Genomic DNA, 14,597 nt, shown 5'->3' with positions numbered 1-14,597 from the left:
CATCCCCACCCTTGATGTTTCTGCTCAGGAAGCTCCCATCCTCTGACCCCTCACTCTATATATAGTTGGATATAAATCCCCAGCCATCTCTACTATATTAGGAGTTGAGGTCTAGCTCTTGAATAGTCTTTCTCGCCAGTTAAACAGCTGTCAGACTACTTTGTAACAGTCTGGGGCCATGACTTGAAAGAATCCATTGCATCACTGGACCCCAACCCCATGTGTGCACCTGGGGAGACTTTGCCTCACTCCTGGCTGGCTGATGGGGGTGGGAGGGGTCCAAGAGTGACTCCATATAGATGGAGAGTTGGTGTTGTGGATGATGGGCTATCAAAACTGGGTGGGGACAAAGTCTGATTCTCAGGATTCTCTTGAGGCTGGGATAGATCCAAGGTTTTCTTTGAAAGGTAGGGCATTAATTTTCTAGGGACACCATAACAAAATACCACACCCAGGCTGGGTGGCTTAAATAACAGTTTATTTTCTCATCGTCCTGGAGCCTGGGAGTCCAAGATCAAGGTGTTCGGTTTAGTTCAGTTCAGTCGCTCAGTCGTGTCCGACTCTTTGCGACCCCATGAATCACAGCACGCCAGGCCTCCCTGTCCATCACCAACTCCTGGAGTTTACTCAAACTCATGTCCATCGAATCGGTGATGCCATCCAGCCATCTCATCTTCTGTCTTCCCCGTCTCCTCCTGCCCCCAATCCCTCCCAGCATCAGGGTCTCTTCCAATGAGTCAACTCTTCGCAAAGGTGGCCAAAGTATTGGAGTTTCAGCTTCAGCCTCAGTCCTTCCAATGAGCACCCAGGACTTATCTCCTTCAGGATGGACTAGTTGGATCTCCTTGCAGTCTAACGGACTCTCGAGTCTTCTCCAACACCACAGTTCAAAAGCATCAAGTCTTCAGCGCTCAGCTTTCTTCACAGTCCAACTCTCACATCCATACATGACCACTGGAAAAACCATAGCCTTGACTAGATGGACCTTTGTTGGCAATGTAATATCTGCTTTTTAATATGCTGTCTAGGTTGGTCATAACTTTTCTTCCAAGGAGTAAGAGTCTTTTAATTTCATGGCTGCAGTCACCATCTGCAGTGATTTTGGAGCCCCCCCAAAATAAAGTCTGACATTGTTTCCATTGTTTCCCCATCTATTTCCCATGAAGTGATGGGACCAGATGCCATGATCTTAGTTTTCTGAATGTTGAGCTTTAAGCCAACTTTTTCATTCTCCTCTTTCACTTTCATCAAGAAACTTTTTAGTTCCTCTTCACTTTCTGCCATAAGGGTGGTGTCATCTGCATATCTGAGGTTATTGATATTTCTCCCGGCAATCTTGATTCCAGCTTGTGCTTCTTCCAGCCCAGTGTTTCTCGTGATGTGCTCTGCATATAAGTTAAACAAGCAGGGTGACAATATACAGCAGGTTATTTTCCGCTGATGCTTCTCTCCTCGGCCAGCAGATGGCCATGCTCTTCATGTGGTCATCCTTCTGTGCCCAAGCACCTCTGGTATCTCTATGTCCTTCCACACCGCCCCTTCTTAGGAGGACATCATTCTGATTGGATTAGGATCCATCCATATGACCTCATTTAACCTCGAATACTTCTTTAAGGACCCTCTCTCCACATAGTCACATTATGAGGTACTGAAGGTTAGGTACTTATGAATTGAGGGCAACATTGGTTGGACCATGGGAAATCCTCACTGGCATCTCATTTGGTTTGATTCGGTTCTTTGTTATTTAGGTTGTTCTTTGTTTGTAGACACGTTGCTGGAATTGTCTTCCCTGGTGCTGTACCTTCACACCTCTCTTCTCCATCGTAATTCTCACTCTTTTGTCTTCCTCTGCAGATTCCCACTGGCTACATGGTTGGCCATTATGGTGCCAAACCAGTCAACTGCCCTCCTGTTAACAAATCCTTCATTAGTAAAAACCTTAACTTTTACTAAGAATGGTTTGAAACCTCAGTGTCCTCATTGGGAAACACAAGGTCTCCCACGGAGCTCATCCAAGTCTTCTCCCTTCCCATCACCTCCTTTCCTTTTTCCCTTCCCTCAGGCTCCTTGAAACCTGATAAATCGCTCTTCAAACCCTAACCTCCTTTATCCCTTTCTTCACCTGTTGGACCTTTCCCTTCCCACTCCAGCCCTTAGTTCCTTACAGTCTCTCAAATTTTAGGCTGCCTGTCTCCAGTGAGGGCTCTCAAGGAACCAGGGGCCCTAAAAGCAACCCCCTCCAGCTGAGGAGGTGAAACAGAGTGAGTGCTTTATCCCCTTGGAGGGGCTCTGGGGGCATCCAGAAGCTGCCTGGGATCTCCCTCAGCACCTTGACCAAAATATGGCCCATAGCCCGTTAAGACTACACACTACGCAAAAGAAAATCTTGAAAGTCTCTTCCACAAGCATTGGTGGGAAGCTCTAATCCTCATGGGAAGCAGGTGGTCTCATCTCAGATGGTCTCATCTTCCAGAAACACAATTCATGTAAAAAATAGAAAGTAGTGACAAGAGCCACTGCTTTTTATAACCAGTGAAGCCTGCATCCCTGTGTTTATGCCTGATTCATAGCTAGGATTTCAGAATAAAAGCTCAAAGATTCTATTTGTATCTTCCTGCATGCTTTGGTGTGTAGCATGCTACATATAGAGACTTCCCTGGTGGCTCAGAGAGTAGAGAACCTGCCTGCGGCACAGGAGACTGTGGTTTGATCCCTGGGTGTATATGGTATTTCCATACTTCCAAACGATATTATTTATTAAATCACTTTGTTAATTAATTTATAAAACTCCATAAAGAAGCTTGTTCTAGTACAGTTGACTTAGACATAAATAAGTATCAATACTTCGTAGTAGTAGTAGTGTTAGTCGCTCAATTGTGTCCGACTCTTTGCGACCCCATGGACTGTGGCCCGCCAGGTTCCTCTGTCCATGGGATTCTCCAGGCAAGAATACTGGAATGGATTGCCATTCCCTTCTTCAGAGGATCTTTCCGGCCCAGGGGTTGAACCTGGGTCTCCCGCATTGCAGGCAGATTCTTTACCATCTGAGCTACAGGGAAGATCCAGTCAATACTTACATAAATGAAATATTCCTAAATCTCATAAATATAGAAACTAACCCAAATGCTGTTTGAATTCATGTGATTTAAATAAATCTTTGGTAAATAAGACAAGTTGGTTTAATTGAAAAAGAAAAAATAGCTGTGTCATCCGAGTTATCAGCATTAAGGTTCACATGAGCATACATTTTTATTCTATTTAGATTTGCTAGTCAAATAAGCTAATGTTGAGGAAGGCATGGCAACACATTCCAGTATTCTTGCTTGGAGAATCCGCATGGACAGAGGAGCCTGGCTGGCTAAAGTCCGTGGGGTTGCAAAAAGTTGGACACAACTGAGCGACTAAGCACAGCACAGCACAGCACAAGCCAGTGTTGTACCTACTAGACGTTTAAGATGACAAAAATCATACATTCAACAAATGGACAAAGTAAAGATGCACTGAAAATGAATTACTTGGGCTTCCCTGGTGGCTCAGTGGTAAAGAATCTGCTCGCCAATGCAGGAACATGGGTTCGATTCCTGGTCTGGGAAGATCCCACACACCATGGAGCAACTAAGCCTGTGAGCCGCAACTATTGAGCCCATGAGCAAAAACTACTGCAGTCCATGTGCCTAGAGCCTCTGCTCCACAATGAGAGAAGCCACCGCCGTGAGAAGCCTGCACACTGCGGCTAGAGTAGCCCCACCAGGGAAAAACCCATGCAGCAACAAAGGCCCAGCACAGCCAAAAATAAATAAAATTAGTTTTTAAAAATGAATTTCTTGCTGTCCATTAGTTCATGTATATCAAATGCAGCAGTAAAACAAAAAGTATATATTTTACATTTAACTTTTTTCTGTTTTGGAGATTTTGGAGGTACTTGTCTAACATGCACGTGCTGTAAAAATGGTTAACAGGAAAATAAACTGAGTTGATGGTGAGCTTAGTTTAATGTCTTATGATATTTTCATGATTACTTCAATTATATTTGTCAATACCACATGTATTAAGTTGATGTAAATAAAATAAAATTTTATGAATGAACTTTTTCAACAATTCATTTTATGAATTAACTTTTTAAAAATTATGTTTTATAGAATGTCTGCTTGAAAAAGTTTCCAAAACTTTTTTGGCACTTTGGAATTTTAGACTCATGCTGAATTAAGTAATAGATATTCATTACGTACTCAGATTATTTTTAAGTAGAAACTGCTGAAATATTAAGGCCTAAGCATAAGTTTGCTTTTGTATACTTTGACTTCTTGCTTTTAAATACTACAGAAGTTACATATATATATATATATTTTATTGTTAATAAATAATTTTTGCTTCATTGAATAATTGCACTGTGAAGAAGCATAGACCTATAAAAGTTGTGAGATGGTATGTATGGTCATGAAATTTGCTATCCTGCTACGGAAGACTAGTATATGATGGCCAGCTCACAATTGTCTACTCCCTAATTTTCTCTGTACAATAAAAGTTACGAGGTTAAAAATAATGATCAATATATATAAATGAAACTATTAGAAACAATAAGGATGAAAGGAATTAATTTCTTATACAATGTATGCATGGAAAGTAGGATGGACTTTGATAAGGAAAAGTACACAAGGAAAGTAAGATGCTTTAAGAGAAAGTAAAAAGCAACGTGCCCCACAGTAAAAGTCTAATTGTTCCAGACAGAGGAGGAAAATGTAAGACAAAACCTGGGTGAGTGCTGAACATGTCAGGTTTGTAGAAAAGAAATTGTATAGATGTAAATATAGATAGGTTTAAATTTTCTTTTAACTGTAAGTAAGTTTGAACAGACTGTTACAAAACAGAATTCTATGCACAGTTGTCTGTGTAGAACAAAAGATATCTTATGTTGCATAGTCAAGGCTGGCTAGTAAGGATGGATGGGTTTATTTATAACATTTGAAGTGAACTTTTGTATCAGTAATACACTAATGTAAAACTAGAAGTTGGTTTTTCCTGTGTTAAAAAGATGACATCTTCTCAGTTTATTTATTTATTGGTTTGTAAAAGAACATTCTTTACCATCTGAGGAATCTGTAATCCACCCAGGAAACAAAAATTCTGTGTTTTATCAGTATAATTTTCTGTGCTGGATGTTGACTTTTATCAGTTCAGTTCAGTTCAGTTGCTCAGTTGTGTCCGACTCTTTGCAACCCCCCGGACTGCAGCACGCCAGGCTTCCCGGTCCATCACCAACTCCTGGAGTTTACTCAAACTCATGTCCATTGAGTCAGTGATGCCATCCAGCCATCTCATCCTCTGTCGTCCCCTTCTCCTCCCACCTTCAATATTTCCCAGCATCAGGGTCTTTTCAAATGAGTCAGCTCTTCACATCAGGTGGCCAAAGTATTGGAGTTTCAGCTTCAACATCAGTCCTTCCAATGAATATTCAGGACTGATTTCCTTTAGGATGGACTGGTTGGATCGCCTTGCAGTCCGAGGGACTCTCAAGAGTCTTCTCCAACACCACAGTTCAAAAGCATCAATAATTCTGCGCTCAGCTTTCTTTATAGTCCAACTCTCACATCCATACATGACTACTGGAAAAACCACAACTTTGACTAGATGGACCTTTGCTGGTAAAGTAATGTCTCTGCTTTTTAATATGCTGTCTAGGTTGGTCATAACTTTTCTTCCAAGGAGCTATTATTTTCATGGCTGCAGTCACCATCTGCAGTGATTTTGGAGCCCCCCAAAATAAAGTTTGCCACTGTTTGCATTGTTTCCCCATCTATTTGCCATGAAGTGATGGGACCAGATGCCATGATCTTAGTTTTCTGACCTTATCATATTCTTCACTATTTAAGAGAATGAAGTCTCATTTTAAGAGCTAGGTTTTTTTTTCTTTCTTTTTTAAAATTGGAGTATAGTTCCTTTATACTATTGAGTTTGTTTCTGCTGTACAAAGAAGTGAATCAGTCATATCTATACATATAGCTCCCTCTTGGACCTCCCTCCACCCTGCCCCATCCCACCTACCCAGGTCACCACAGAGTGCCGAGCTGAGCTCCCAGTGCTATACAGCAGGTTCTCACTGACTGTTTCACACATGGGAGGTTTTTTTCTTTACATTTGTGTTACTTCCTATAAATAAATTTGTGAAGTGTTGAGTAGTCACTTTGTTTAAACAGGTAACTAAGTATTGTTTCACAGAGACTCGTGAGCCTAGTTAGTCAAGTGTTCAAACATTTTGACATTTTTAATAACGTTGCCTTTTCAAATTGAATCATAAAGAAATCCTGTGGCTCTCAAACAGACATTGCAGTTTCTCAGAAAAATCAGAGTGAGTTGATCCTTTCACATCATAAAAAGAGAAATGCCAAAAATAATGAGATTTATTTGATATGTTAAGTTGCATGAAAGCATTGTCAAATAAAAAGAGATACTTAACCTACCCTAGGTTATATCTGTATGGATAAAATGTTATTAACATAAATAATTTAGAAATTGTCTGATATTCCTAGAAACTTGCCAGGAAATTACTTACCTGTCTGTTACATGCCCCAGTACTTCTTTGCCTATTAGACAACTACAATACAATCTTATCAGTCATAATTCCTGTTATTATTTTTAAAGGTTTTATGCCACAAAAATAACTACATTTTCCTGTCATTTGTGTCAGTTTTTGTAATGCACTCTCATCAGACCTCCAATATCCATTCTAAGTCTTTATCCTCCATTGATAGTTTTTATTTCACTTTATTCTTTCCTGAAAGCATTTTTAATCAACTACAGGCCAAAGTGCTTTGTCCTCAATAAAAACGATGGCATCAGAAATCTGTGGAAAGGACTCTGACAGTTGCACTGGGTAGTCATCTGAAGGCATCACTTGCCTAATGGAGACGGTACCATGTGGCTGAGTGGAGCTCTCCAGAATTCTTGTGGAGAAGCAGATGGGTTTATAAAATGTCTAAGGCAAGAGCAAACAGAGCAAAAACTCCGATATGAGGACTTCCCTGAGGGTCCAGTGGCTAAGACTCCGAGCTCCCAATGCAGGGAGCACAGGTTCGATCCCTGACCAAGGAACTAGATCCCACATGCCACAATTAAGAGTTCAAATGCCAAAGCTAAAGATCCTACATGCCCCAACTAAGATCCGGCACAACCAAATAAATAAATAAATAAATATATATATATATATTAAAAATTATGACATGGGACAGAGTGGAAAAACAAAAATGATTATGGTTTTGTTTCTAGACATAAGGAAGAACTTTTATATTTCCTCTTTATTTGTGTCTTGTAACAATTTGGTAGACTGTACTTATATAAACAGAAATGAAACGTTTATTGTTTTATTCCTGCCTGGTCTTCCCAGACTGCAAAAACTCCTGTCAGATATTCTTATTTTCATGGCAAGATAATTATTTACATAGGTTCAATAAGAGTCTATCCTCTTTGTAACAGGACATAATTGGAAACATTGGTTACAGAACAAGTCAAGACACTGACTGGAATGTCATATGAAATAATGTGCTCAGATTCACATGTGACCAATTTGAAGGAACTGAGATTGACTTTGGGCTTCCCGGGTGGCTCAGACAGTAAAGAATCGCCTGCAGTGAAGGAGACCTGGGTTCAATCCCCAGGTTGAGAGGATCCCCTGGAGGAGGGCATGGCAACTCACCCCAGTATTCTTGCTGGGGAACCCCCATGGACACAGAAGCCTGGCAGACTACAGTCCATGGGTTTGCAAAGAGTTGGACATGATTGAGTGACTAAGCACACACACAAGGTTGACTTTATGGACCAATGCTCATGAAGCCCTCTTGGGAGAACCTGCCTGGTCCCCAGCTCACAGAGTTGGAGGGGAGATCACTTCCTGGGAGGCCGAGGAAGCAGGATATTCTGGGGTTCTCAAAGAAGGATTCACCCAGCTATACAGGTACTGCAGGCAAATTCTGGTGTCAGGTTTTTTTTTTTTCTATTTAAAAAAAATATGTATTCTATCTATTTTTATTTGGATGAGCCGGATCTTAGCTGCAGCATGTGGGATCTTTGATCTTCATTGCAGCACACGGGATTTTTAGTTGTGGCCAGGGATTGAACCTGGGTCCCCTGCACTGGGAGTGCGAAATCTTAGTCACTGGACCATCAGATACATCCCCTGACATCAAGTTCTTTGCTTAGCTTCCTAGCCTCAAGAGGTTTTTAAAAGTTCAATTTGAGATCCCATGTGGAAGGTTCCAGCAAAGCAAACCCCAACAGGCCCATGTGACCAGTTACCATTTTTGCTGTACTTATGTGAACAATCAGGCCAAATCTAACAAGAGCAGACTCTTTTGTAAATGAGAATAATCTAACTTTGATTATCTTTGATTGAGAAGGGGAGTGACTTGGAGAATTTCACATTTCAATGTAGAACTATATCACACACTGTGGGTTATCAGATTCTGGTCCTGCTCACTGTCTTTGAGGCTTTGAAAGTTACCTGCTACCTGGATGGAATTCTGCCAAGTTTGTCAGACCCTACCAGTCTTGATTTTTCTAGTTTCCTTCAATATCTGGGTACAGTTCTTCAAACATTTCCAATTTTTCTCCCCCTCTCATCTCTGAGAACTAAAAGCTGACTGCCCAGATCCTTACTAAGACTCTAGATTGTCTTGGAGTTAAACTTTTCCCTCAAAATCTAGCAAAGCCTTGTGAAGGAGGTCAGACAGCTAAATGCCAAGAGCTCAGCACCGCAGCCAGTCACGGATGGGCACCTTTCATCCTTAGCTTCTGCTAGGTGGACCTCTGGGAATGCACCACATATTCTGCCTTCCACTCCAGGAAAACCCTGGGACTGCGGGCAATTCTACCAAAACCTCTCTGATGTTTCTGCCACCACCAAAAGCATTCAAACTGCAAACAAGTAAATCTGCCAGTTTGCCACTGGCATGCTTATCCCACCATCTAAAGAGAGTTGGAGCCCAGCATCTAGAAATCGTCTCTACAAGTGTCCCCTGGAACTGGGTTTATAGTCTGCTCAAATCATCAGCCTTTTTTTTTTTCCTTTTATTTTCATAGAGATCCTCCTCATTAAATACCTGATGGCTCATGCCACCCATCATATATTCCCTACTAAAAGTCTCAACATGCCAGTCTTAGCTGATCCTTAATAAACAAAAGATCATTGAATGGGAAATGGGTACACAGTGTTCAGAGGAAAGAAAAATGTCTCTTCTTCTTTGAACAAGAGGAGGATCTCACAAAGACTCCGTCCTTGACCAAATTCTAGACCAGGCCTCACTCTGACCCTAGTCTTGTCTTTGGCCTGTCAAGTCGTTTTACCAAAGGATCATGGTAAGCTCATTTAGCAAGAATCCCCCTACCCTCAGAATCTTAGTAATTTTCCATCTACTGACCCCTCACCCAGCTCATTGACTATAAATCTCCAGTTCCCTTTGCTACATTTGAAGCTGAATTCCATCTCTTAACCCTTATTGCAATAGTCTTAAATAAAATCTTCCTTGCCATTTTAACAAGCATCAGAATAATTTTTCTTTAACACATCTACCATAATGCAATATAGCATTATACTGGTATTGCTGTAAAATTATAATATGAATATTGATAGTCAAATGTATTAGGAAACTGAAGTAAAGGCTTCCTAGCCCTACCCCTCCTGCCTTCACCAAATGTTGCTCTGTCTATTATGCCCTCACAAGTATGTTCTTTTTGCCATAAGAGATCCATGGTCAAAGATAAGGTAGCCTGTGATACAGGAAAGAATATATCTGGTCTCTGGCTCCAGTTCCAGGCACAGAGCTTCAAAAACCTTTGAAATTTCTGAGTGATAGGAGTGCCTTGTTATTCATAATGAACTCTTTTCAATCATGCCTGAGTTTGTGCTAATGTGATGACTTATGGTGGGCCCTTAGATAGTTTCAAGCAAGTGGCTGGCCACCGCAGGAAGGCAAAGCACATGGTTAAAGGGTCACAGCTTTTAACCAGATTCCTGACCTCTGGGGAGAGAAGATGGACCAGAAACTGAGCTCAATTGTATGACAACGAGTTAATCAATCATGTGTGTGCAACAAAACCTCAATAAAATCTCCAGTTTTATTGAGGTTGTAGTTGGGAGACCTTCCTGGTTGTTGAACCCACTGATGTGCTGGGAAAGTGATGTTTCTGCTCTCAAGGTGAGAACTTTGTCCTGTATATCTTCTCCCAGGTCTACAGCAGACCCGGGAGGCACAGCATGTGGCATTAGTCTTTTTAGTCCTGTAAGGAGATTGCCATTAGCCCCACCATAGAGCCACTGGGCAGACAACCCACAAACTGGAGAACAATTATACCAGAGAAGTTCTCAGACTGTTACAAAAGTACGAGGGCCCTCAACAGATTCTCCACCTGGGGATCCAGCAAAGGGACTGAAAACCCCCAGGGAATTTGACTTTGGAGGCCAGTGGGATTTGATTACAGAACTTCCACAGGACTGGAGAAACAGATTCTTGGAGGGCACAAACAAAACCTCATGTGCACCAGGATCCAGGAGAAAGGAGCAGTGACCCCACAACAGACTGAGCCAGACATGCCTGTGAGTGTCCAAGAGTCTCTGGCAGAGGCATGGGTAGACAGTAGCCTGCTGTGGGGTCAGGGGCACTAAATACAACAGTGCTGGCCTAAGTCCTTTTGAAGGAGGTTGCCATTACCACCATTACCCTACCGTAGTTTGGCCTCAGGGCAAACAACAGGGAGGGAACACAGCCCTGCCCATCAACAGAAAATTGGATTAAAGATTTACAGAGCATGGCCCTGCCCAACAGAACAAGACCCAGATTACCCCAGAGCCAGCCTTCCCATCAGGGAGCATCCATAAGCCTCTTATCCTTATCCATCGGAGGGAACACAGAATGAAAACCACAATCACAGAAAACTAACCAAACTGATCACACAGATCACAGCCTTGTCTAACTCAATGAAACTATGAGCCATGCTGTATAAGGCCACCCAAGAAGGATGGGTCATGGAGAGTTCTGAAAAAACATGGTCTAGTGGAGGAAGGAATGCAAATAGCTTCAGTATTCTTGCCTTGTGAACTCCATAAACAATATGAAAAGGCAAAGATATGACACTGAAAGATGAACTCCCCAGGTCAGTAGGTGCCCAATATGCTACTAGAAAAGAGTGGAGAAATAGCTCCAGAAAGAATGAAGAGATGGAACCAAAGCAAAAACAATGCCCAGTTGTGGATGTGACTGGTGATGGAAGTAAAGTCTGATGCTGTGAAGAACAATACTGCATAGGAATCTAGAATATTAGGTCCATGAATCAAGGTAAATTGGAAGTGGTCCGAGAGATGGAGATGGCAAGAGTGAACATCAACATTTCAGGAATCAGTGAACTAAAATGGACCGGAATGGCAAATTTAATTCAGATGACCGTTATATCTACTACTGTGGGCAAGAATTCTTTGGAACAAATGGAGTAAGCCTTATGGTCAACAAAAGATTCCAAAATGCAGTACTGGGGTGCAATCACAAAAACAGCTGAATGATCTTGGTTCATTTCCAAGGCAAACAAATTATTTAATATCACAGTAATCCAAGTCTATGCCCCAACCACTAATGCTGAAGAAGATGAAGTTGAACAGTTCTATGATGACCTACAAGACCTTTTAGAACTAACATCAAAAAAAGATGTCCTTTTCATCATAGGGGAATGAAATGCAAAGTAGGAAATCAAGAGAAAAGACCCTGATGCTGGGAAAGATTGAAGGTGGGAGGAGAAGGGGATCATAGAGGATGAGATGGTTGGACAGCATCACCAACTCGATGGACATGAGTTTGAGCAAGCTCCAGGAGTTGGTGATGGACAGGGAAGCCTGGCATGCTGCAGTCCATGGGGTAGCAAAGAGTCAGACATGACTGAGTGACTGAAATGAACTGAACTGAAAGACACATTCCAGGAATTCAGGACAATGGAGCAGGATGTTCACTGAAAACAAGACCGAGGTCTCAGAGTTCTACACTGACTGCCTAGTAATTTCTACCTTACTGGTACATGTGGAACACCTAATTGAACCACTAGTGTTAAGGCTACTCTTGTCTACTTCTGTTGCAGTTATTTCTGCTCTCAGAGAATACACGGAGAACACACCCCAAGCCTCTTCACCTTCAGGGAGGTGGGTTTGAGGCTTTTTCTCTTGTCTCCTAGTGAATAAGTCCCTTTCTCTGCTGTGGAGCTCAGCAGCTCAGCGACTGGCTCGCTGTATGTCAGGCAAATGCTTTGGTAACAGAGGTTGCAGGTGGGGCATTTTGCTTCTGGGACCTCCCAGGCGGGTGCTTTTTTCCTCAGGGTCTGCTCTTCTGGGCAGGAGTCCAAGACACTTGTTCACAAGAATGGCCCCCATCAGGCAGGAGTGGGCTTCCTTCTAAAGGGGCCCCTGGACCAGGGACATTGGCTGCAGAACCAAACTAAGAAGGAGTCATTTGTGTCAGGGTCAAAACGGAGTTGGCCAGTGCAGGTACATTAAAGAAATGAAACTTCATCTCACTGGATGTAAGTTGCAGGAATTTACAACTCTCCCCGGAATCAACAAAGGACATCAGCCAATCCCCAACACCAAGTCTGTTCATGCCATTGGGTCTTCTGTTTCCCTGACTCAGCGAACCTGATCCCAATAAGAAAGAAAGCCATTAGGCAGCCAGTTAGCTGGAAAAGACAAATAACTTCCATATTCACCTCACAAAAGTCTCTCAGCTTGTGAGCTACTCACAGCTCAAGGCTCCTGTGCCCTTGAATCTCTTGGCTCGCAGGTCAAAATCTTGGCAGTAAACTCATCTTTCTGCTCTATTTTATTCGATGCGCTGAGTTTGATTTTTGACAGAACCCTGTGTTAACACCTGACATACAGCAAGCCAAACAATGAGATGCCAAGGTTTGCAGCAGAGAAGAGTTTATCCACAAGGTAGCCAAGTGAAGAGATGGGAAGGTAAGTCTCAGATCACATTCCTCAAAGGTAAGGAAGTTGGGGTATTTGTGGAGTGAAGAAACAGGCTGGTCTTAGGTGTGGGGAGAGGTGATGGAGGCAGGGAAAAGGTGAGGTGGTGGGTGCTCTGCACAGGTGTATCTGAGTTACTTGCTTTTTCGTGGGATGCATGCTTACAAATAGAGGTACTTAGCCTTGGTAGCTCAGATGGTAAAGCGTCTGCCTACAGTGCTGGAGATCCAGGTTCAATCCCTGGGTCGGGAAGATCCCCTGGAGGAGGAAATGGCAACCCACTCCAGTACTCTTGCCTGGAAAATCCCATGGACCGAGGAGCCTGGTAGGCTACAGTCCATGGAGTCGCAGAGTCGGATACGACTGAGCGACTTCACTTCACTTAGCCTTATCCAAAGGTGGAGTTTTTGACCCTCTGACATCAAAAGATTGTTCTCTGGACACCTATGCAGACCCAGTTTTAGGGCCTGTGGCGCCAACCAGTCTTAGCCAGCTCAAACTGGTCAAGAGCTGACTCTAAGTTCCTAAAGAACAACTTAAGCCCCATTACTACAGCAAACATATGTCAGAAGTGTTATCTATTGGGGTAGTTAAGGAGTCTTGTGATATATTATTACCTAGGCTACTTGAAACTTGGAGGGTGTGCTATTAAAGACAGGGAAAAAATAGTTAATGTGAACTTCATCAGTGAAGACAGGTTACAAGCAGAGGGCTGTTCTGAAAGGCAAGCTCAAGAATTTGAGCTGTCTGTTCTCATACCCCTTTCTGTGCCATGTGCCCCAACATGCAAGTCCTGAAACCATGGGGGCTGGCCTTGGCCAAGTGGGGCAGAGCCTGGGGAATGGAGAGTGCCTCTGTGCCTTGACCTTCAAGACTTAGCTCCTGGGCCCCCTCCTGCAAGGATTGAGGACTGGGACCACTGAGTGGCCCCCTGAGTGCTGCCTTTAACAAGCCGGGTGGTCAGAGATGAGGCATCCAGTTAAATTTGAATTTCAGATGAACAACAGACAACTTTTTAGTATGAGTGTCTCACACAACATTTTAAAAACTCAAAATTAATGGAGTGCCCCAGTTTATTTTGATCATTTAAAAAAACATGTTTATTCATTTGGCCACTCCAGGTCTTAGTTGTGGCATGTGGGATCTTCAGTCTTCACTTGGGCACGTGGTATCTTCAGTTGCAGCATGTGAACTCTTAGTTGGGGCACGGGAGATCTAGTTTCCTTGAAGAAGGAATTCATAGGGCCTGAACTCCACCTCAGGCCTGTCCGTGCTGGCTGTGCTCGACTGCCTCTCCAGTGGACTCTGAACTCTCTGCTTAGTGCCTGTGAGGACGAAAATGGAAGGATAAGACCCCCTCCAGACAGAGGAATCTTGAAGATCACATCCAGGCTACTCATTGCCTAAGAGGAAGCATACCATAATCACACCTGTCTCCGGACAGGTCATAAACTTTTTTCGTATCTGTCAGGATGTAATCACAGGCTTATCGATTATTAACTGGTTGGAATGTAACTGCGGGCTTATTGACTATTGACTGTTTAAGACACGTACACATGGGGTAGGTGGTGGGTTTAGACACGTACACATGGGGTAGGTGGTGGGT

This window comes from Cervus canadensis, chromosome 12, assembly GCF_019320065.1.
Source record: "Cervus canadensis isolate Bull #8, Minnesota chromosome 12, ASM1932006v1, whole genome shotgun sequence".
Classification (NCBI taxonomy): domain Eukaryota; kingdom Metazoa; phylum Chordata; class Mammalia; order Artiodactyla; family Cervidae; genus Cervus; species Cervus canadensis.
The sequence above is the reverse complement of the archived record's forward strand: the minus strand, read 5'-3'. Positions refer to the sequence as shown.